Source organism: Sminthopsis crassicaudata, chromosome 3, assembly GCF_048593235.1.
Source record: "Sminthopsis crassicaudata isolate SCR6 chromosome 3, ASM4859323v1, whole genome shotgun sequence".
Lineage (NCBI taxonomy): Eukaryota > Metazoa > Chordata > Mammalia > Dasyuromorphia > Dasyuridae > Sminthopsis > Sminthopsis crassicaudata.
The window spans coordinates 25,088,871-25,113,164 of NC_133619.1; the positions used below are offsets into that span (position 1 = coordinate 25,088,871).

The following is a 24,294-nucleotide window of genomic DNA, read 5'->3' on the forward strand; positions in this document are numbered from 1 at the left end:
AGAGGAGATACTTTTACACAAACCAATAGTAGTAGAGCTGATTAGTGTTAGAACTGGGTTAGACCAACGTCTGTCCAAAGAACAACCATTCATCTAGGCTCTATCACTAATCAAATATTGCTGATTCTTTCTCTACAAAATCTCATTTCTATCTCTTCGCTCCACTTACTCACTAGCTTACCCTAATTCAAACCCTCATCACTTCCTGCCTATTTTACTGCAAAAGTCTCTTAGACAATCAGTCTTCCTGACTCAAGGTTGCCCCCTCATCACACAGCTGTCAGTTGTACAAGTCTGATCATGTCATTCTCATGACTTAACAGACTCCTGATCTTTAGGCCCAGTGAACAGACTGCAGGTCTCAGCTACATATGATGACCCTGGGCAAGTTATTGAACCTATCTGCTTCAGTTTGCTCACCTGTGAAGTAGGGTCATTCCAGCACCAATTCCTTAGGGTTATTGTGAAGAGAAAATGAAATAATATTTGTAAAGTGCTTAATACACTGCCAGGTATAAGAGAAATCACTCTATGAGGGATCTTGTTCCCTCCTTCCTCTGTCATCTTTCCTCCCTTCTGATTCTAGAAGAAAATATAAGTTCCTATGTTTTGCATTTAAGCACTTCACAACCTACCTAAAATAATTCAAATTGAGAGTGCCTCTACCATCCTCCCTTTCAGACATCCTTCCCTTTATCACATAATAGACCCCTTCCCTTTTTGGCCCAGTCTTGCTGGCTTCCTTCCTCTTCTTCACACACAGCATTCTGCTTTCTGCCATCTTTATTCCTCCAATGGTCTGCAGTGACCCATTCCTGGCAATACCTCCCTTCTTCCCCTCTGCTTCTTGGAATTCCCAAGTTTCCTTCAAAGTCCTTCCCAGTGAAAGCCTTCTCCATAAGATTGTTTGCATCTCACCAGCTATCAGGGCCTCCCTTCCTTGCTATGACTTGGCATATATTTTGTATTTATTTAGCAAGGATCATTAATACAGAACTAGAAAGGGCCTTTGAGGTCATTTAATCCAATTTCTTCATTTTATACATGAAGAATGGAGGTCACTTACTCAGAATCACAAAACTAAGATGACTGGGACAGGGTTTCCAAAGGCAGTGCTCTATCCACTAGGCCATGCTGCTTCTGCTATAACCGCTGCACCAGCTTGCTCTTATCTCTCTGATCCAGAATTTTCTCCTACTACAAGATACAGCTACTGGAAATCTTCCCAGAGATGCCACTGCTTTTATTTCCTCCTAGAAGGGTCTCCAGGCCAACCACTTTTACTCTTTTACTCCTCTTGGCTCTATTTCTGACATTCTGGACTTTTTCTCCATGAGGTCCCTGAATGGATACCTACCATAGACCTGTTACTCCTCCTCTTGCCTACTGTAGTTGAGATCTTTTTCATTTGTATCCCTAGCACATCGAACAGGGATTGGCACAAGTGCTTAACCAATGCTTGCTGCTAATTGATTTCTTATACATGTACATGAATAAAACTCCTAAAGACCAGGAGCTTCAATCTCATCTTTGTATCTCCAGATCTGGCATATGATGTCTACTATGTAATTAATAAATATTTAGATGATTGGCTCTACCTCTCAAGTTCTCAGTTTCCTCATCTGTAGCTGTGTGCTAGTGGCAAGGACAACAGATTTAAGTCCTGTGTTCAAATCCTAGCTCAACTACTTAGATCTCTGTGTTCCTGTGTTTTTTTAAATTTGGGAGGTGTGGGAAGGGACCTTGATTTCCTCATCTGTAAGAGACAGGGAATGAACCAAGTTAAGTTCTAAGATCTCCTCTAGTGCTAACATTATGTGAGTTCCAGACCAGTACTGTTCTTTGGACACAATTCTAAGGTTTCACCCTGTTTTTTGTTAAAGGTTGATGGACAAAGAGCTGATATTTACGTACCAATTTACAGACATTATGTCATTTAACCCTCAAAACAATATTGTGAGTAGTGGCATGGGTATTTTCAAATCACAGAAAATAAATCAAGATTCAATGTGGTTGTAATTTGCTCACGGTCACACAGTTAACAAATGAGAGAGGTGAGATATGGACCCTAGGGTTCCTGACATCGAATCCAGGACAAATTTCACTATGGTGTATTCTAACTACAATTAAAAGGCAACACGGGTAGTGGAAGGAACACAGAATTAAACCTGAATTTAAATCTCAATCCTAACAATTAGCACCTAAGGGCTTCTAAAGAGAGTGAATTGTTTTTTCAGGAGCTTCTTGTCTCACACAGTAAATAGAAAAAGGTCCCTTTCAGTTCTAATTCTTACAAATCTATTCATTCTTGCCCATAAAAGGCAAGTAGGCTCTCCATACTGTTTGTACTCATTCAAAAACATAAGTATGTTCAAATGCATAAGAGGAAAATACCCCCATTTCTGAGAAACCTTGAGGATGCCAAGGGAGTTACTCTGACCATGCCTCTGTTCTAAGAGTTGGGCACAAATAACTAGTTGGAAGACTCAAGTAGAAATGTTTTTCTTTATAGCTCAACAGTCTGGTCTCTGAGATACTCTTTGAGTCTGACTTCCCTAGCAACATAAAAGACATCACGTCACTGGAGAAGGTCTGGACACTGAGTCAACAGGGAGCTTTGAAGAGAGTAGATTCCCAGGCACATTAATGTGAAAATATACTTTCATCATTATTTTATAACTGAAATTTACATCTATAGTCATAAATAAAAACAATCTCTGCTCAATCATATCAGTTATATTCTCAGTCTTTTTCCATTAACAGCTCTGTTTGGTTTCAACTCAAAGAAAGGCACATCATTTTGCCTCCTCCAGGCTGATCATCAAAAAAAAGACCCTGGCTGCCTTTCTTCTCTGATTGGAGGGCTAACACAATAAACTCCTCTCAAAGAGTTCTTTAGGAAAGGCTCAGAACTTTTGGACTTTTCAAGTAACTGTCCTTTTTCCAGGAGTCGCTCTGCTCAGTTTCTACTCCACGGAATATAAATGTCTCTTCTTGACTTCCTTCCTGTTCTGCTCTCTTATGTTATTAAATTGAAGAGCAGCAAGGTAGCCCAACAGACAGAGCACTATGCTTCTTCTCCCGAGTTCAAATCTGTTCTCAGACACTCAACTGTGTAAGTGTGGGCAAATCACTTAACCCTTTTTGCTTCAACTCTTCATTTATAAAATGGGCTGGTGAAGAAAATGGCAAACCACTCCAGTATCTGTCATAAAAATCCCCAAGGAGGGTATAGGCAGACACATATGAAATGACTGAAAAATAATTAGATCATAAGTTCCTTGAGAGCAGGGATCGTATTGTTTTTTCTTTTTCTTAACTGTATTTCCAGAATTTAGCACAGTCCCTGGTACATAGTAGATTCTTACAAAATGTTTGGCGAATTAAATATTAATTGTACTACAACATAATTTAGAACCCTTTAAAAATGCACCCCAAACTGAAGATGCAAGGAATGTGTCCTCCCATCGGAGTTGCTAACAAAGCCGTAGGCTGGACAAACATGTCCCACTAATGAAGTTAGTCCAAGGGCTCTATTAGGAGACTGGATTCTATAAAGGAAATCTTTAGGAAGCTTCCCAACCTGTTTCATCCTTGATGTACAGTTCTGTGACATAATGCTTACTCAGGTGGCTTTTCCCTCTAAAACACAAAATCTAAATTGCATACTTGGTACTTATTTCCTTCTCAAAATAAACTGTGGAACCCTTTATAGCATACTATTTAAGAACAAATTTTTATATGGGCTAATTACAATTAAACTTCAGAGAATAATTTGACCAAATACAAGAATATCCTAGCACTAACTAATTACTTGGAAATAACATTAGGCAAAGGAAGTTAAGTGTGATTTCTATAGCTGTTTGACACTGATTCTGCCACTGTATAACATGAGCGAGTTACTTAGAAATGCCAGAAAGAAAACCATTATTGCTCCACGTTCTTTTGGGGTTCAACTAAGGGGTCTTTCCTGATAGGATGTCTACTTCTTCCTTCTATCCTAGAATTTTCTGATAGTTGCCTTCGTACATGTTTTATATCCCAGTACTGTGTGGTCCTGAAGGGCTTTTATATATTGATCGCCAGACAGCACAGCATCTTAACCCCAAAAGGTTCTCAATAAATGCATGCTGAATTGAAGGAATACCACTACAGCCAATAGCCTCTGAACCTCAGGGTCAGATCTAGTTAAGACTTCCAGCCATGGATATATCTGTAAGCAGGAGGCTTGTCTCCATACCAGGGGTGAAGTGGGAGAGCCTACTCACTTGGGTAGTCCTAGACTGGGTGGGGTAGAAAGAAATATGAGACAAGGAGATAGAAAGGACAAAGAAATTATGCCAATCAGTTGTTGCTTTCCCATTGTCTACTGCAACCTAGAAATAGCTGGTATATTATTAAAAAAAAATAAAATAAAATAAAAAAATAAAAAGCAGCACATTGATTTAAGTGATATAAATGTGTTTTACCATTTATTCCAGATGATGATGTGGTACCTATATGGTACCAAAAAGTATTTGTCCTGATCAAAGCTCATCTGAAATGCTATGTTCAATGTGTCCATATTTTAGGAATAGCATGGAGGCACTGGAGGATGAACAGGATAAGAAAGCTAGAAATCAAGATATATGTGGAATAGTTGAAGGAAATAGTACAAGGAAAAAAGAATTAAGAACTGTCTTCAGTTATCTGAAAAGCTCTCATAGGTGGGAGGATTAGATTTGTTCAGACTGACCCTGGAGAACAGAACTATCCAAGGAAACTCGAGAAGCAGATTTGGGCTCCAGGGAAAGAAGTACTTCCTAAAAGTCAAACTGCCTCCAAGAGGAATGAAATCAGGAAGCAGAAAGTTCCTTATCATTTAAGTTTTCATGCAGGGGCTAAGTAAGTAAAGACTTGCTGGGTTGGACAGTAGTGAGGATTCACCTTCATGATGGCTTTGATAACTTCTGAGGTCAGTTTGTCCCAACTTAGATTCCATGAGTAAAAACAAAGTAAGGGAAAGAGACATAGTCAAGTGACAGTTATTACTGGACTATCTCAATTAACTAAACAACTGTAAGTCGTGAAGTAGATTCTAAGTCTGGCAGGTGTTAAATGATTTGCCCAGAGTTACTTAGTAAAATATTGGTAAGGAATTGAATTTGGACTGTCTCCCTGTATGCTCCAAATCCTTAGAATTCTACAAGGCAAATAGCAAAAATCTGAACAACAGTTGTCAATGTTGGCATTTTCCAAATTACAACTGAATTTTATTCTAAAAGTTTATTTATATGTAACTGGTTGAAATGGTAAGAGATTCCCTCCCATAAGCCTTAGAAATTCTTTTAATAGCAGTGATTTTGGAGAAGCAGCAAGGGATTTAGCTGGGCCTAGTTTGAAGAAGAATAGAGGTCAGACAACAAGGAGACAGGACTCAAGGGATTCAGTGTATGTGTTGAGGAGAGGGTAAGGGAAGAGAAAAAGCAATCCTGAGAGAGGTGATAAGGCTATAGTTGTGGAGTGATAGTCTGCCATAAGGATGGAGGTTACAGGCCACTCCTGAAGCCCAACCCACTAGTAAAGTAAATCCTGAAGTAAAGCACCTGTTTTTGTGAAAAGATGATTTCCAAGTGGAGAGTACTTATAAAAAAATTTACCCATCGAGCTTTCCACTCTCACTATGACTGGGGATTAATTGTGCAAATGAAAGGGAACAGTGCAGATTTAATCCCAAAGAGACAGCTAGCAAGCTTTTATTATGTGTCAGGCTCAATGCAAAGTGTTGGTCCTGTAAAGAAAGGCAAAAATACATCTCTTCCCTCAAGAAACTTCCATTCTAATGTGTCAACAATTTTTGTACATATATGATACACACACTCACACACACACACACACAGTATGAACAGAACCCTCAGAGGAAAGGGTTTTTTGGTGGGGAGAGAAAGAGCTTTTAAGGAAAGTGAGACTTGAGACAGTATAGAGGGAGAACATTTCCAAAAATTAGGGATGCAGACCAATCGGTGCTATTCTAACAAGCCATAATCCAGCAGTGGAGAACACCAGGCCCCCAGAAATAATTTGTTAATGTAACCCCTGACAATGAGCTGAAAGCTAGGTACAACAACTTCCTCCAGCTTGAATTCTGTATTGATAATTTTGTAGTCTTTGAATGATGTTATATACAAATGGCCCTTGGTAAAAACATGGTTCTCCAGCCCTGCTGTGGAAAGCCAATAATCACGGATTAAACACTTACCATCTATGCTGTACAAAGCCCTGGGGATAGGCCTTGCCCTCAAATAGCTGACATTCTAACATTACAATTTTTTTTTTCTTCTCCAGCTTTAATTACTTTAATATAATTATAGAATTCCCTAGATTCTTCAGACGCATAATTTATTTATTTCTACATTAATCTACAGGCAGTTTCAGTATTGGCTGCACCTACAACAAACATTCCTAAATGGCAAAGATTTTTTTCCCCTTTGCTTTATTATTTTGCTTAATGGGGATACCAACCAACCAACTAACCAACCAGTATGCTAGGCATTTCAAATACAGGATTTGGCCACCAATAACGGATTGTTAGTTCCTTGGGGGTCAAGGGTCTATACATGCAGGCCTGGATGCATTCCCTTCCTCCTCCATCTCTGCTGGTCAAGATTCTTTTCTTTCTTGAAAGGTATCAGCACTACCTGCCTTGGAAAATTTCACCTAAATCTTCCAAGTTTCCCCACTAAATTTTCTTAGAGGAAATGGATATACATTTCTTTTACTCCATCTTCAACTTTACTTTGTATGTGCATGCAGATTATAAATCCCTGAAAGGCATGCACACAAAGACCACTTCATTCAATATGGAGCCCTACAAATAATAAGCACCTAATAAATGTATGTTCATTCCAACTGAATCATCTGCAGGTCAGAAGCAACACAATAAACATTTCTAATGGTATGCTATTGTTTATATCTTCATTCACAGAAGGCAGAAATAGTGTAACAACCTTTGCCCATCTCAAAGTTTCCAATTCCTGCAGGAAGCCAGATGATAAGGTAGCTAACATGAGCAACATATTCAGGGGCCCAATAACTAAGGGTATGGGATGGAGAAACTCCTTTTTCTTTTTAACTATTTTGCAACTGAGATTTACCACTGGAAAGCCTATTCATGAAATAAGGGAGGAAGGTTGACTCAAAGTTATGACTCTCATTTGAATACATTCCAATAATAGTGGCAATTCATTGTCACTAGGGAAAATTTCACATTCCTACTAAAAGCAATGAAGTCCAACAAGTTATTCAGGCAACCCAAAGAGAATAGCTAGTAAGCTAAACTTGCTATGTGGTGGGCAGGGGTTCCTACATTTCCCTAAACCACAACAGAAATCTATTCAAGGTAGATTAGTAATCTACAGCCTTAGTAAAAATGGTTCCATTTACTGTCCAAAAATTTGTATATAAATTTAAAGTATATAATTAGAAATATTAATTTAGTCTTTAATATTTATATTAGTCTTTAGTGACTTGGAAAATGGTATAGAAGAAACAGCTACTAGAACTTAAGAATTTAGTAACACTTTTGGAACAATGTTCATTAATCACAGAAATATCTATTATTTTACATGTGTGCCAATGATTATTCAGTATGCAGAAGTTATATTTACTTAAAAGGTTTATAGACTTCTTGAAAAAATAAAAAACCTAAACCATAAGTGGGGAATCACTGGTCTAAGGCAAAATAGAAATGTTAAGGGAATCTTTGAAAAGACTACAATTTTATGGTATGTTCAACTTTCAGTTAGATTTTGGATTAAAAGTAGAAAAATTAAGTCATTAAAAAATCTTTGAGGTCTCTGTGTCTACTTTTTCAACATAATGCAAAAAACAATATCTGACTGTGATAATACAAATTTTGATTTTTTTCTACAATATAATCAGGAAAAAAAATCTCTATTTTAGCATAATGTCTTATAATCTAATTTAACTATATTGATGTCAAGACTGATCTTCCTTTATTTTTCTTGATATTTCTTTTATTTACTTCATTGCTAGGAAAGAAATCTACCATTGTCATTTTAATAACATTATGATTTATCACAGATGATTTAACTCAGGAAGCAATGCTTTCATTTTCTCCACAGTGGTTTTATTGGTATCAAGATCTTTTCCTCAAATCTTAACCTGAAATGACACGTATAAGACACTGAAGGTACCTGTAAAAATAGAAGGCTTCTTCAGGAACTGGCTAGAAACATGTCCACTACGATGAATCCAATATTGTAAAACAGAATCCTTACTTAGTGAATTAATTGGACTCAAACCACACCTTGGGAACCGTGTAGACATGTCTCCTGCTCAGGTGTGGATTAGACTAGATGGCCTTTAAATTCCTTTTCAATTCTGTAATTCTGAATATTTGTATTTTATTATTAAAAAAGCAAATGTACCAAATCTGAATTAAAAAAAAATTATATCATAGCAACATTATATGATAATTTGTGGCATTTAGCATAGTATTGTTACTGTGTAACAGTAAATAAATCATAAATGTGCATATAACCTCTTTCTCTATACTATAACCTCCTTGAAGACAGATATTGTTTCATTTATTTCTTGTATTCACAATCTTTGGCACATAAATACTTGTTAATTGACTGATCCCTGAGTAAACTATGAAAACTGAATGAGTGAATTTTCCTTCCAGGTCAACACCTTATATAAATTCATCGCTGAAGCCTTTTTGTTGTTGGGTTTGTTGTTTTTTTTTTGTTTTTTTGTTTTTTTTTTTTTGACTGAATTTTTTTACTCATATATGTACATCTAAATGTAAATTCATCGTGTCCAATGCACTATTAGAATGTTATGCAATATATAGGTAAAGATTAACATATTACTTATGCCTGTACCACTAATTTCATAAATCACAGAGTTGAATAATCATTTGGGCTAGCTTTACAGATTTAAGGACTACTATCATAATGAATGTCTAGGAAGTATCCTTTAGTGTAGTATTATAATTTTATGGTAAAAAAAGTCACATCTTGGAAATCTTTTGATGTGTATATTTAATCATTTAAAGACAATCTTGATCTGGAGTCAGACCAGGATGGATTCAAGTTCCCCCTGGATGAATGACTTATGGACACTTAACTTGTCCTTACTGTAGGCCAAAACTGCTTAAACTGTAGATCCCAGAAATGAATATGGGAGGCATGATTTATGATTTATTATCAGTAAAGGTTTGATTTATGTACCTATTTTATATACTCATATACCCAGGCTCATGAAAACTTTCTCTGGTGAAAAGGGATTGCAGGTGCAAAAAGTTTAACAAGCCTCAATTCTAGAAAATTTCTAAAAGACCTCGGAATCAGAATCGAGAAAGAGCTATCAATCTATCAATCCTTTCCGTGTCCAGGCTGGGTGAGGTTTACAAAAGCAATTTGTTGATCTCACTGGGAAATTCTAGGTTTTCTTTACTGAGAGCTTTTTTTAACCACAGTTCCAGACCAGAAAAAAAGAAGTCAACCACATCTCCAATTTTCTTTATAAATGTCAATCAATAATTTCATCCTTATGTCTAACCTTCAATTCCTCAAAGCTGAAGATTCAAAACCATCTGAGAATTATCTATTCCAGAAGTAAAATGTTAAGTTTCTATTCTCTTTAGGAAGAAATAAACACCATCCTATACCATCCATGAAGTTACCTCTCAGTGTTTACTTTTAGGCTAATATGATCTGAATTCCTTACTCAAAAGTTTCATGTTCCAATGTTTAAATCATCTACTCTTCAACTCTAAATCCTATACATTCTAGATGTGGTTCTTCCAAATGAACACAATATATTAAAAGTTTTACTAATGCCAAATACAGTAAGATTTCCAAATTCCCATACAGATTATAGAAACGCCAGAGCCGAAAAGGTCATCTGAGATGATTTAATCCAATCCCCATATTTTACAATCCAGAGAATAGAGAGCCAAAATAATTGTGACTTAGAACCAAAGGTTCCCGATTCCTAGTCTAAAGGTTCATGTTCTTCCCACTGTAAAATTAATGCCTTTCACAAAATAATCAAAAACAAAAGCAAAAAACACACTGCTATTTTGATGACAGCAAATTATGCTGGAACATAAGGGACTCCGCCTTTCTTCTCAATCCTAATCCAGGGGCTCATCCCAGCTTATAGTGACCCTGTCTTCCTCCCATACCAGTGGAGAGAAAACTGCCTAGTCCAATTAAGTTAGAAAGCCTTTGAGCATTACTATTATAGCTAAACTTGCTGAGGTTCAGAGATTTATTCAGTCATGAATTTTTCTGTTCAACAGGCAACTGTTAACCACCTTGAAATTTGAAGAGTGTTTTAAGTATCTTGAAGTTTTTCCTGATTCCTTCTCTCTAAGAGCTAGTGAGGCTCGCTCACATTTGGTAAAAATTTTGAAAAAATGTTCATTTATTTACATTCCTTCTCCAATAGAAATGTAAGCTTTTTGAGGGACAGGGGCTATTTTTCATTTTTGTCTTTGTATTTTAATTGTATGGAACATAGTATGTGCTCAATAAATGCTTGTTTGGTTGGTGCTGAAATCACATCCAAATGAACTGAAATATCTGATGCATCTCTAACTCATGTTCATTTTGGAACGTTTATTAAGTGTCTACTACGTAGGCTCTGGGGATACAAATATTAGATATACACAGATGTATGTTACATATATGCACATGTAGTATGTATGTATGTATGTAGGAATGAGTCTCTCTCCTCAAAAAGCTACAAATCTGGTAAGGAAGAATAATGCAGAATCTTCCTTTCCTATCAGCTGCTCTGTTTGGGTTTGACTCCTAGAACAACATGCTTTCCCCCAGGGCTAAGCAGGAAAAAGCAAGAGCATGGCATAACTATTTACAGGATATACTATCTACTATATGTCAGGCATTGTTCTAAGTGCTTTATAAATATTATCCTTCTTTGATCCTCGCCACAATCCTGAAAGATAGATACTGTCATTATCCCCATATTATAGTTGAGGAAATTGAAGGCAAACAAGAAACTCAGTAACCTGGCCAGGATTATAGTCATTAAGTGTCTGAGGTCACATATGAAGAGGTCTTCCTGATTCCATGCCTGGCACTATCCACTGGGACATCTCCACAAATCTAATTGTGGACATTGTTTCAGCTTTCAAAGTCAGCACTTCCTCAGCACCTTCAGTTGCCTGTCTCCTGTGATTGGAGGGCTGAGAAAGATGGCTCTAGAATTTCCAACAATCTCTTCATTTTCTATCAGCTACTCTGCTTCTTTCAGAATTCAGTACTTGCTAGACCCTTTGGCACTCCCCTCTTCCTTTTGTGTACCATCTTCCACTCGTAGATAGTAAGCTCTTTGAGAACAAGGACTGGCTTTTTCTTATTTGCATCCTTCTCACTTAGCACAGGGCCTGGCACATAGTTTTTTAATACATATTTAGTGACTATTAATAATTATAGTAACAATAATAAATGCTGAGGGAAGATGTGGTGATGGTAACAAGAGAAATGGGATCACATCAAGTGTTCAAGGAAGATTTCACAAAAAAGGGTGACATCAGATGTCTTCTTATTCTTGAAGCTTATTTTTGTATCATGATACCCTTTTTAGATCTTGGCAAATTCCCCCACTATTCTAAACTTCAAGACATAAACGGAACTTGAGGAAATCTATACAGCTGGAAAGCATCAAAACAAACACACACACAGAGTCCACTAATACTATTTTTGCTATTTAAAAAAAATCGAGCAAATCTCTTTAAACACAAATTATGTGGAGATGAACAGCTCCATGCTGACTGTAATTAGATATGTGATTTTTTTAAGGTCAGTTCATCCTAACTTGGAACAGTTTGACATTTTATGAATATCGGTTAAAAGTTTCCATCATAATAGCTTCAATAGCTATAATTAGAGTAGATAACAACATATAGTTTGCAACCCACAGCAGAAGAAGCTAGGTCCTTCTTCCCACTGTTCTCAGTTTAATAATGACTATGAATTTCACCAGAATCTCCTTAATTCCTTACTGCAAAATCTTCTCAGGAATTTAAATCCTTAAAAAAAAAAATGTAGAGGTGATAAATCATGTGACCCAAAGGACATAACACGTGATTCCAAGAAATATAGTTAATCAGCAATATTCTCTAGAGCTGATTTTGAAAATATTCTTGAAAATAGCAAAAAGTCGACACAAATCACTGAGAAGTAACTCATACATCATTATCAGTTATGTAACATCGCTGTACTCAACATAATAAACTTATTTTCCACGTGTCCCTGAAATTTCACTGAGTAAAGTGTTCTAGAAGTACGGCTTTAAAAAGTGCTGTACTTCTGCAATTTATTTTTTTTTAAAGGGAAATCCAGTGGAAGGGAATATGAAAAAGCAGCACATTAAACGCCTCCTGTCCTGAAATGACTTTTCTATATTAGGAAAGCATAAGTTGTCACTTCTTATCAGTTATCAAAGACGTTCCCAGGATCGTAGGATTTTAGCCTGGGATAGGAATCCAGAGGTAATCCAGTGCATCTCACTCAATTTACAAAATTAACAAGTAAAGCCAGGGAAGCTTAGTGGACTTGCTCAAAGCCAGGGAAGTAATAAGTAGCACAGCTAAGTCTAAGCCAGGTCTCCCTGACACAATTCGCTGCTCTTTCCATCATCCCGTCTAATCCAGTGGAAGAAAATATGGAGGTGTGTACGCGTGTTTATATACACATGTACATATATCCCTACACACAAACGCATACAAAGACACGTCCACACAGCGTAAGCTAATAGAAGATATGTTATGCTTATACATGTACACAGTCAGATCCCTTTTTCATGAATCTTGCACAACTTTTGGGGGGAGGAGAGGTGGGTGGGAATTTTCCCACTAAAAGGCAGGTGCTCAGATGCCCCTTTAAAGTTGCAGGGAGGGGGACGAGTGCTGGTGGCCGACGCCTGGGTCTCAGCCCTAGGGGAGCTGCTGGGGAGCAGAAGGGGAGCTCGGGACTGCGGGGGGGGGGGGTCGAGTACGTGGGGAGGACGGACCCACGGGTTCCTGCTTGGGAAGACAGAAACTTTCTAGTTAAGTTCTACACCTAAACGAGTCCCAGCAGCATCTCGGCGGGCGGAGGGGCCAAACCAGGGGTCCCGGGTGAGAGGCCTCGAGTGGCCCGGGGGGCCAGCAGCAGGGGAGTGTGCGGGGAAAGGAAGTGCAACAGATGGAGAGGAACAGATAGAGGGAGAAGGGAACAAGCATTTATTAGGCGCTTGCTGTGTGCCAGGACCACGCAAAGCGCTTTACAAATCAGTCGGACGCCCGACCAGGAAGGGTTTCAAGTGCGGTGCTCAGGCAGAGGATTGACAGAGAAGGGGGCCGGCGCCAAGCACCCAGTTCTCCGGGCCTCCACCCGCCGAGGTCCCCCGTGACCCCCGACCTTGGGCCTCGGCCTGGGCAGCTCCCCCTCCCCGCCCTCGCTGAGGCTCCTCCTCCCACACCTGGAGCGGACCCCACCCGAGGCACATCCGCCTCCTCCCGGTCGCACAGCCGAGGCCTGCCCGAGGCCCGCACTTCCACTTCCTGGACGGCGGCCCCGAAGGAAGGAGGCCGGAGGCCGGGAGGGAGGCCCGCGTCCGGGCGGCCTCGACGAGCCCGCTGGAGGCCGCTCGCGTCTAGTCACCTCCCGACGCCCGAGGGCCCCGCGGGTTCCCGGGCCCGGGCTCACCTACCCTGGCCCGCCGGGGCGCCGCGAGGCCGAGGTCGGCAGGGCAGCCGTTCCCTCAGAGGTAGCGGCGGCAGCGGCGGCTCCGGAGCTGACTCCACTTCCCACCTCCGGAGCCTCTTCAACTCCCGGATCAATTCACTCTGGCAACGCCGGAAGGAGCCGAAAGGAACCAGGCGTTGTCCGGAATCCTGCCCAGCCGGAGCCGCGCACGGGCCGATGGGGGCTCGTAGTCTCAGCCTTCGGCCCTGCGCATAGCCTCTGTCCGGATCGGACTACATCACCCAGCGACCCCTGCGCGCGGCTCCAGGAGATAGGTGGGGACGGCGCTGACCAATCGTCAAGGACTCCTCGGCTCCCCTGGGCGGGGCGGGGAGGAAGGGATGGTGGGCTGGGGATCGGAGAGCAGGGGCGGAGCCATGGCTCACCTGGCCCAATCAGGAAGGGTGGTCTGCTCGGGTTTTGGATCGGGCGGGGTGAGGGGGCGGAGGAGGAGGAGGAGGCTGGTGCTCGCCTCGAGTAGAACCTGGGGTGGCCGTGGGCTCTTCGGGAGGCACGTGCTGGGAGGGAAACCCCGGGGTAAACGTGGGGTGGAAGGCACAGGATCTCCCGCTTCTATCAGAGGAGCTGAAGCAGCTGCTCGGGCTCAAACAGCCGGGGTCGCGGGCAGCTGTCCTTGCCCAACTCCAGCACCTCTCCCGGGAGGGGTAGGGGCAACTGAGCTGGGGGAGGTGGAGGCACGAGGACGTGGTGGCGGGAGGAGGCAGGAGCATCCCCTTCTCTCTCGCCGTAACCCCCCTCCCAGATCTAGAGGCGAGAGGGCTGGGGCAGCAGGTGCAGATGCCGGTGCAGCAGGTGTGGGAGCAACCGGGGGGGAGGACGGTGAAACAATAGAAGCGGGAGGAGGAAGACGCTGGGAAAGTTGGGGGTGGGGTGGACCAGTAAGCTAGCGAGAGGCTGCAGAAGCTAAAGCATCCTGCCTGGGAAAGGTAAGAGAGAGGCTGGAGGGGGACGAGCTAGAGCAGCAGCATCCGCAGCTGGAGTAACCACGAGAGCCTCGGGAGGAGGGGGGTGGAGGGAGGAGGAGGAGAAGGAGGAGGAGCCGCAGCAGCCGCGATGGCAGCTTAATTTGCCACCCGGAGGAGGCGGAGTCTCCGCAGCAGTAGGAGCAGGAGGCACTGCTGAAACAGTAGCCGCGCTGGCTGGAGCCCGAGCCTGAGCCGGAGGAGTCTGGGTGTGTGAGAGCCTCGCTAGCTCCGGACCGGCAGCATCTCTTCGGGAGGCTGGGAGAGTGCTGGAAGGGAAGGTAAGCCTGCTGCGCTGCTGAAAGCAGCCTTCGCAGCCCTAGCTGACTTTGTGCCGCTGGGAAAATGCCTCCGCTTAGGATCTTAAAGTATCTTTGTTGTTGAGGTTTCCTCAGCGTAGGTGACAAACTCTTTCAACCACGGAGAAAATGTCCACTTTAAAAAGGGGGCGAGGAGGGAACGCGATTCACTTCAACCACCTTTGGAAAGAGCAGGATTCTTCTGTCTGAGGAATTTTGTGACATTCAAAGCGATCCCCCCCTCCCCCAGCTAAAAAAAAGTGCCTGAAATAGACTAATTTCGAATCCGGTCAATTGGGTCTGTATTGGAATAGAGGCGTTTAGTTTGGGATTTAAAATTACATAACTCCTTTATTACGAAAACAAGTTTTCAATTCAGCGCAAGGTCCTTTTTCCCTTTCCTCGGTTCATCAGCATCCGTGTATTTCCCTTTTCTGCCACAGAGAAGGATGTCTATGCTTCAGAAACATTAAGGAAGGGAGGCTCGCATGAATAATCCAAAGGATGGATGATGGATCCCGCCAGGGGAATAACTTTGGCCAACAAAGAGCAGATCAAAAACCTGTTTAGACCGAATGAAGGATTAGCTTTCTATTGCCTGATTCTTAAATGGGAGTAAAAACCTTGGGGTTAATATCCTCCCATGCACCGTAACAGAGCTCTGCATTCATTGCCTTCCCCAGGTACTCCTTCCCTTGGTTCAGATATTAGATGGATCAGGTGAATGTATATTTCAAAATTGCATTTATGTAAAAGCAGTCATTCCAAATATTGTGGTCTCTTTGGGGACCGGTGTGGTGGCAAGGACCTATGGGACACACTTAAAAGTCATTTAGTCAATCGAGAAGAACGCAATTCATCATGTTAAAACTTTTAAGAAATGTCCTGACTTTGAATGCAGTTGAATCATTTAAAATGCTACTTTCATGCCAGGTAGAGATGAAAGATATTATAAACGTGGGTGAATTTTTGTCTTGTTTTTTCAGGAAAGTATAGAAGGCCGTTTGCCTGGTGTGTGTGTGTGTGTGTGTGTGTGTGTGTGTGTGTGTGTGTTTAAGCAAAAGAAATCATTATGGATCTTTTTAAATTAAAATAGTATATTTTAACATTCCTTTGTGCTAGACTATGTTTATCATGATGGCTTCTCGGAATAGGGTAGTAATGGTAATTGACATGTTGAAATATGATCTTTAGTGAGCATTTACTGTGGTTTTATATCCATCCTCACACTTTGCTGGTTTCCTGATGGTTTTCTGCTCGGTTCTTGCTGGCTTCCTCAGGCTCTTGTCTTTTATTTCTATTTTTTTTTTAAATGCCAAGCTGTAATAAGATTAAAATAGTGTCAAAGTCATCCCTTTTGGTAGGATGAAGTTCATTGCTAATGAATGCTTGACAACCCAAGTGATTCAAAGATACACACAGAGTTCTTATCTGTGGGTACCACCAAATATATATGTAGAATGTGTATTATGTAGGTATAAGACTTAGAAAAAGCTGTGCTCAGATTGTCCCTAAGGCAATCAGGTAAGTGCCAGACATGACTAGCTTCTTTATTTTCTCCAGAAGATTGAAGAAGAAACAGTGGCAGTTGACCCACACCAATAGTACACTCGGTCAGATTGTGCCCTGTCTGCAGCATGGGAGGCATTCTTCTCTCTACATTCTGAGTGTGATTCTCTCCCAAGGAAAATACTCTTTTTTCACTATGGAAAGAGAGAGAAGAATTTAGAACAAGGATAGAGTGAGGCATAAAAATGGGTGTATCTGGGGAGCTCTCCTGCTTCCATGGCAATATGAAAACTGATTTATAGAGAAAAATCTTTCTTTCTGGATCCCTTTTGGAGTCAGTCTCTCCTTTGCAAAACTTCCAATTTGCTCTGAATTTCTATGCTTATCCAATTTTTTGGTATGTGGATTTGTGTTTTCTGAATTAATGTCTTGGGCTCTGTGCCTAGCTATGACCCTGATTGTTATACTTTATCTCTCCAGTCATTATTTTCTCCCTATATCCCTATGTCTATATTTTAATAGAAGAAATGACCTAGGAAGTCTTTCTTGATTTAAAAAAAAATTGTCTTAATGCATGCCTCTTTCTTTTTATTTATATCTTCAGCACCTGGCTGAATGCCTGTTACATAATAGATGCATAATTACTTGTTGATTTATTGGTCGGAAAGTATTTGACTTGGGACCATTGGATAAAAGCAGAGGATTTGTGACCCAGGCACATTTATATATGCTTTGGTCTACCTCCGTGTACTAACACAGGAGAATAAATGAAATTCAGAACCTTACAATGTCAATAGTGTTTCTTGTTAAGCTCAGGAAACATCTTCACTATGTGAAACAGGGCAAGAAGAAGAGATTAGGGAGAATGACTAAACCTGATAGCCAAGATAGCCAGAGATTCCCTTGACTTTGACTCATGTTAAGTTGATGTTAAAATCAAGTCTCTGACCATCGTTAAGACTTTACTTACATATATTATTGATTACATATGGTGAAGAATGGGGGTTTCGAGGAAAAGAAATCTTTGATTTAAACTTTATGCAAATCACTACTCAGGACAAATCAAACCCATTTTCTCTTGATTTCAGTGCTGTAGAATGAACTTATCTGAAGTTAACATCATGTAGGGTAGTTTAAAAATAAAAATAAAAATTTGTCATGGCTTTTTAGAAATTGACTTTAGAGATGTCATTTCTGTAATTAGAAAATATGATTAATCCCCATTTGCTTTATTTTTTTTTAACCCTTTTGCTATTTGAAATTCTGAATACCAATCTTATTGGGCAAAAATAAATACATAGCCTGGATTTATTTTTCCAACAGGAGAATTGCTTGATTCATTCGACACAAAAGATCAAGACTAAAACTGAGAGAGAATTTAATTTCCCTGTCTCTTCCCCCTCCCCCATGGTAGGTATGAAGAGAAGAGTCTCCAGAAGCTACCTACTCCTAGGAGTCCTGACACCTTTTATTTTTATTTGTTGTTAATGTATCACACAAATGATTTTTGTATCCTTTCTTTGTAATCACCGTTTTCTAGAAGACTGCTTCCTTGGGGGGTAGGCACTTTCCCAAAATGATATTTTCAAGAGAAGATTGCCGACATGAAATCATGGGCCTGTGCCCAGTCTGAGGTTGTTAAAGCAGGAAAGAAAAGGTTATTTGTGTATGTACCCTTCAGACAGTAGACTTTATTGTTATCTGAGTCTTGATGGAATATAGAAGGACTCACAAAGGGGGAGGTGAGAAAAAAAATTTTAAAAATGATACTTTCTACCTGAATGGATGCTCTGGATAAGATGTTCAATGGGCACAGGAAACAGTGATGATAGTTATTGATTAACAGGGTCATTCGGTTGGCTTAATATTTAACTTGATTGGGAAATCTTGCGGTGGACATTAGAGATGACATATTGAAAACTTTTCACCTCAAAGGTAAGGGTGGTGGTTTGCATCTTAAAAAAAAAAAAAAAAGAAAGAAAAGAAAAAGAAAAAAAGACAAGCTTTTTAAGAAGAAACAACAGGAGGGAAAATGAAGATATTGATCCCAGCTAGTCCAGTAAGCATTTTGGAGGATGCTGTTTAGTGGGATTTTGGAAATTTAGAGATGAAGACTAAAAGTTCACAAGATTAGAAATCTTAGAAGTCATCCAGGTTACCATTCATTTTTCAGATAAAGGTAATAGATTCCCCAAGAGGTGCAACACAGTTTAAATAGCAAAACTAAAATCAGACTCTTATCCTGTCCTTCAAAGCTTTTTCTACCGAACCGTGCTCCTGATTTTCAGCAGTTTTATGTTGACTGATGAGTGAATACTGTTGCAAAGAATAGAATTCAGAAGGGTTTAGAAAACTGTCAAAAGTGTCTCTGCTCATTTCATATTCTTTTAAACCTAGGTGTTTACTTCTTTTTTTTTTTTTTTCTTCTTTGTTTATTATTGGACTCTTGGACCTTGGAAAAGGAGCATCCTAACTGACAAAATCCTGGCTAGATTAAGAGAAGAGTACATCTGAGAAGTTGAAGTTGGAGCTTTTATTAGGCAACAAAAGAGAATGAGCAGAAAACTGATTTTTTTTTTTTTTTGAGAAAAATATCTTTTTTTTTTTTTTTAAACCCAGCTCCTTTTAGGAGTTGGGCTCTTCATTGCAGTACTTCAAATTCTCTCTGAATTATGATGTTCATAGTTTCATAATAGCCAGCTCCTTCTCAACTATATGAGAAGAACTGTGCACCTTGAAAGTACTCTCTAAATACATTTTGAATTGGACTGAACTGTTTGCTAGTAAATTTAATGTCTATCTTTTTATTGAGAAGACTGGATTTATGTTTCAAGCCCAGCAAGTGGTATTTAGTTCTTTCCTCTGGCTAAATCACTGGTTCCTTTGATAAAGTGTGACAGCACCCTAAAAAATTATCTTGTTAGACAATAGAGAAGTCTCATCAACAAGGGAGTTGCAGAAAAGTGTTTTGTGAATGAACAAAGTAAAGCCCTTTTGAGATCAACCAGTAAATTATAGGAATATTTGGCTACCTTAGTTGAAAGAAAGGTTGGTGGCCTTTTAGTGTAGAAAAATCATTTGAGGATAAAATTCTCATCTTAACCAGTGCAGTTTTGCACTTCACACACTTCACATCTGTGTTAGCTTATGTACATGAAAAATGTATAGAAGTTATGATTTTATTCTCTGGGTGATTTCGAAGTATGAGAATGCTTTCCCCCACCAGAGCAAATCACTACCCATCAGTGACTTAGGAGATAACCCTTGCTTGAAATTGCTTGAGGTGTCGAAACTAAATCAATTATCCAGTGCCATGTTGTTATTTTGTCCTGTGTTCTTGAAGAGAACCAGTGATCTCAGCAAGGTGATGTCTTGACTTGAAAGGAAATTGAATTTAAGTGAGGCAGAGCAGTGCAAAGTCACCAGCCTCACTCTTTCCTCCACAACTATTCAAATCCAGCAGCAAGACATAGCAAAAGCCCTGGATGCAGTGGGAAACTGGCTTTTTTATGCTAGGTCTTTCTCAGATCTCAATTTGTCTGAGGCAATACCCATTTATAAATTTATTAATAAATTTATTAGTTTCTGGCCGGAAAAGAACAATTGATGTTTACAGGCAGATTTGCAATTTGAATCCAGGTCTTCCTTCAGAAATCCCTATCAAAGCTTGGATTATTTTTTTTTTCATTTTTCTATTTCTTTTTTTTAAATAGCTTTTTATTTACAAGATATATGCATGGGTAATTTTTCAGCATTGACCCTTGCAAAACCTTCTGTTCCAACTTTTTCCCTCCTCCCCCAGACGGCAGGTTGACCAATATATATTAAAGTATAAGTTAAATACAATATATATATACATGTCCAAACAGTTATTTTGCTGTACAAAAAGAATTGGACTTTGAAAATAGTATACAGTTAGCCTGTGAAGGAAATAAAAAATGCAGGCAGACAAAAAAAGAGGGATTGGTAATTCTATGTAGTGATTCACACTCATTTCCCAGAGTTCTTTTGCTGGGTGTAGCTGGTTCAGTTCATTACTGCTCTATTGGAACCGATTTGGTTCTTCTCGTTGTTGAAGAATCATCAGAATTAGTCATCATATAGTATTGTTGTTAAAGTATATAATGATCTCCTGGTTCTGCTCATTTCATTCAGCATCAGTTCATGTAAGTCTCTCCAGGCCTTTCTGAAATCATCCTGCTGGTCATTTGTTACAGAACAATAATATTCCATAATATTCATATACCACAATTTATTCAGCCATTCTCCAATTGATGGGCATCCATTCAGCTTCCAGTTTCTGGCCACTACAAAGAGAGCTTTGGCTTATTATTTTTAAAAACTACACAAATTAGTGCATTTCACTGAGAAGAGGGAAGCATATTAATAGCAATTTGTTATTTAATTCAATCAAGGAGGAACAGATATTTCCCCTACCCCCAGTGACTTATCTTTTGGACAAGAAAAAGGGAAGGCATGAATACTCATTATCTCCTTCCCACAGCAATATGCCTTTCACTAGTTGACTACTGCTAGAGGGGAGAAAAGGGTGGCGTCTGTAACCAGTGCTGAAGTTATCTGCTGCCTTACCAGTTTAATGAAAAATAAGACATTTGCAGAGGTGCTGATGAAATCCTATGTGATCCTATATTGGGAGGATGGAAATGGTTGGAAAATTGAATCTATTAACAGTTTAGCCACTCTGGTGGAGTCAATAGCTCAACTGAGAATATTTGTTGTTACCAGTTTTTGAGTGCTTAATAGCTAATGATCATTTTATCCTGGAATCCTTTGGGAAAAGGTGCTTTTTTTTTTGACCTTCTGTTTAAGGAATAATTGTATACTGTTTGGTGATTGTAGTGTTCCATGATTTGCAATAATACAATCTCCAAAGAAATGAAAGTGTGGAAAGGTTGCAAGGAGGGCTGGGACCTTGTAGCATATTATAAACAAGAAATTTCTAAAGGTAAAAGTGTGCAAAAAATGGAGACACAGATACAGACTAGTGTCGTGACAATGAAGAATGATAGAAGCCATGAAATCCTTGAAAAATCTGGAAAAATCAAGGGAAACACGTCTTGTTGAATGAGCCTCATTCAGTGAACTCCTAGGAGGGCAGGACCAAGAGTTCTACTAGATGTGCAGACATGGATGGTGTGGAAAGAAGCTCCTAGTGGCCAGCGCCAGTTCATTTTTGCTTTTGTATCCTTATTGCCTAAACCATTGTCTGCCACTAGGTGGCACTTAATAAAAGCTTCCCAATTGATTGAATGCTTTGCTGGGAAAAAAAAATACCCCAAGTGATGAGACCACAAATCCATTTGAGTATCCTATCAAAAGGTAAGCTTAATAATGGACCCTTGGAAACATTAAAATATTGTTGTCTTTTAAATATCCATTAATCAGAACCTTGCAGAAAGAAATGGATTTCACGCTATAAATGAACAACAGGCACAGTATCTAAACACATGTGAAAGATTGTATTTTGTCTCTCTTTGATATTCTAGAAAATAAACGTAACTGATTTTCATTTGACAATTAACAATCAGATATGACTTCTGTTTATCATTGCTGCTAAAATGATGTCTTTCAATTTGCAATTAATTTGAAAAAATCTGATTCTTTTTTAGGGAGATGAATAGCACCTATGAACAGTTAAAATAAATATCTTACCCCCCCCTTTTTTTTTTCCTTTAAAGATTACTCTCCTGCAGTTCCTGCTGCTGAGGAAAAATTGGCTTACAAATGTTGATAAAGATCCATTTTAGTTGGTTTTGATGGCCAATCAGTGGTAAATGGTGCTGAGCTTATGCTTCACCAAGATATTAGACACCTTTTTTCCTGGGAAAGATGCCTTTTTGTCCTTGTCTTCTGTTTTATTTTTAGCTCCAAATATAGCCCTATACATCCATTCTGCCCACCAGCATTTATTAAGCGCCTACTATGTGCAAGATTTGGTGTTCAGTGCTGAGGATATACAGAAGAAAGAGAAAAAAATAGAACCAGTCTTCAAAAAGCTTATATTCTTGGTGAATAAAATAGAATAAAAATGAAATGGTTTATGAGTGAAATAAATTCATTTTATTTAGTGGAATCCTTTTAAAAATAATTTAAAAGATAATTTAAAAATACCTTGATTTTATATATATTATATATATATATGTGTGTGTGTGTATATATATATATATATATATATATACACACACACACATATATATGCCAAGATATTGATATAATCTTTTGAGATGTGTGTGTACATACACACACATATATATATATATATTTTTTTTTTAAATGTGGATTTTTTAAATTTTAAAAATTTGAACTAGTGAATCTGATTCTTATTCTTGAAAAGTGAAATCTACGTACTTATCTATGTGTCTTCTACCATGGGGTCATTGGCAAATCAGATGTTTTTTTCATGAGTGAGCTCCCTGGCCTGCATTCTATCTAACTCAAAAAATATAATTACTTTTAAAAAATTGAGGAACTCCTGTCCCTATTATCTTTAACTACTCTTTCTGAAAGTACACACATCCACACTTATGACTGGTTTTATCTGATAAGGAGGATACAATAAGAAATTATGTGCAGTTTAACTCAATGAGAATTTACCAAGACATACTGTGTACAAAGGCTCAGTACTGGGGACACAAACAAAACAAAACAACATTTCTGTCCTCAAGGAGTTTATATTCTACTCTGTTAGTAAAACATGTAATAAAATAAATGAAATTAAGGGGGAAGACAGGACTATTAATTAAACAACATCCGGACAGAATCATAATCCATAGGACTTGGAGGCAACACTGACTTTAAAGTTGGAATAACTCAATTCCAATATCATGGATATGGTCCTCATACCCTCTGTGTCAGAAGAGGGAATGGGGCTGAATGGCTTTGTTAAATCTGCAATCCTAAAACCTCCAATAGGAGGTGACATCTCAGTGGAGCCTTGAATGAAACTTTAAATCCTAAGAAGTGTTAAAGGGATGAGGAGACTGAATACCTAGTATGAAGGGAACTTGGAGCCAAATGTTCAGAGAACAGCAAGTAGATAGCAAGTGGGTAGAAGTAAATAACGACAAAGCCACATTTGGAAAGGCTTTAATTGTGAGCCTGAAGAATTAGTATTTTAGCCTAATATAAAGGGAATAGTTTTGTGGATAACCAAGGACCATGCTTTTGTTGGGCAGGACTAAGATTAGATAGGGATTAAAGTTTGCTATTTGTTTTAGTTGGAGTTTAGATAGTTTAGAGGACACCTTGAAGTCAGGAAAATCAGAGTTCAAATGTAGCCTGAGGCACTTAACAGATGTGTGATCCTGGGCAATTCTCATAACCACTGTTTGCCCCAGTTTCCCCAACTGTAAATTGGGAATAATAACGGCGGCTAGCTTGCAGGATTGCTGTAAGGATCAAATAGTGCCTGGCATATAATAAGCATGTAATATATGCTTATTTCCTTTCCCATCAGAAAACCAGACTGGAGAAAGGAGAACCAGGAATAGGTTAGGAGTGAGGATGTAAGGAGATCTTGTAGGAGGAAGACAAAGAAATGTAGGAATGATAGATAATCAAAATCTTTGTGCATTTCTAGGTAAGTATAGTTAAAGATACTACCATCTTACTAATCACCTGGGCTAGAATTCAGTCACCCTTGGGCTTTATATTTTCCTCCTATCTCCCTGATACCCACTTGTTAAATCAAATTCTGCATCATTTGTGTTGGTCTAT

The 24,294-nt window shown here is 39.2% G+C and overlaps 2 protein-coding genes across 8 annotated transcripts in view; one reads left to right on the forward strand and one right to left on the reverse strand.

Moving 5' to 3' along the window:
• The window catches only part of PDCD10 (programmed cell death 10), a 43,281-nt gene extending 29,250 nt beyond the window's left edge, over positions 1 to 14,031 (reverse strand). The window contains exon 1 of one of the 2 annotated variants that reach the window (XM_074298139.1): positions 13,732 to 14,031. The gene's annotated coding sequence lies outside the window, so the exon portion shown is untranslated. Of the gene's footprint in view, positions 1 to 13,727 lie in introns of both variants that reach the window. The other variant, XM_074298140.1, reaches the window with a different exon arrangement.
• Positions 14,032 to 14,246: 215 nt separating this feature from the next.
• The window catches only part of SERPINI1 (serpin family I member 1), a 97,521-nt gene continuing 87,473 nt past the window's right edge, over positions 14,247 to 24,294 (forward strand). The window contains exons 1-2 of one of the 6 annotated variants that reach the window (XM_074298135.1): positions 14,831 to 15,030; positions 17,881 to 17,967. The gene's annotated coding sequence lies outside the window, so the exon portion shown is untranslated. The other 5 variants (XM_074298136.1, XM_074298134.1, XR_012487680.1 and 2 more) reach the window with 5 other exon arrangements.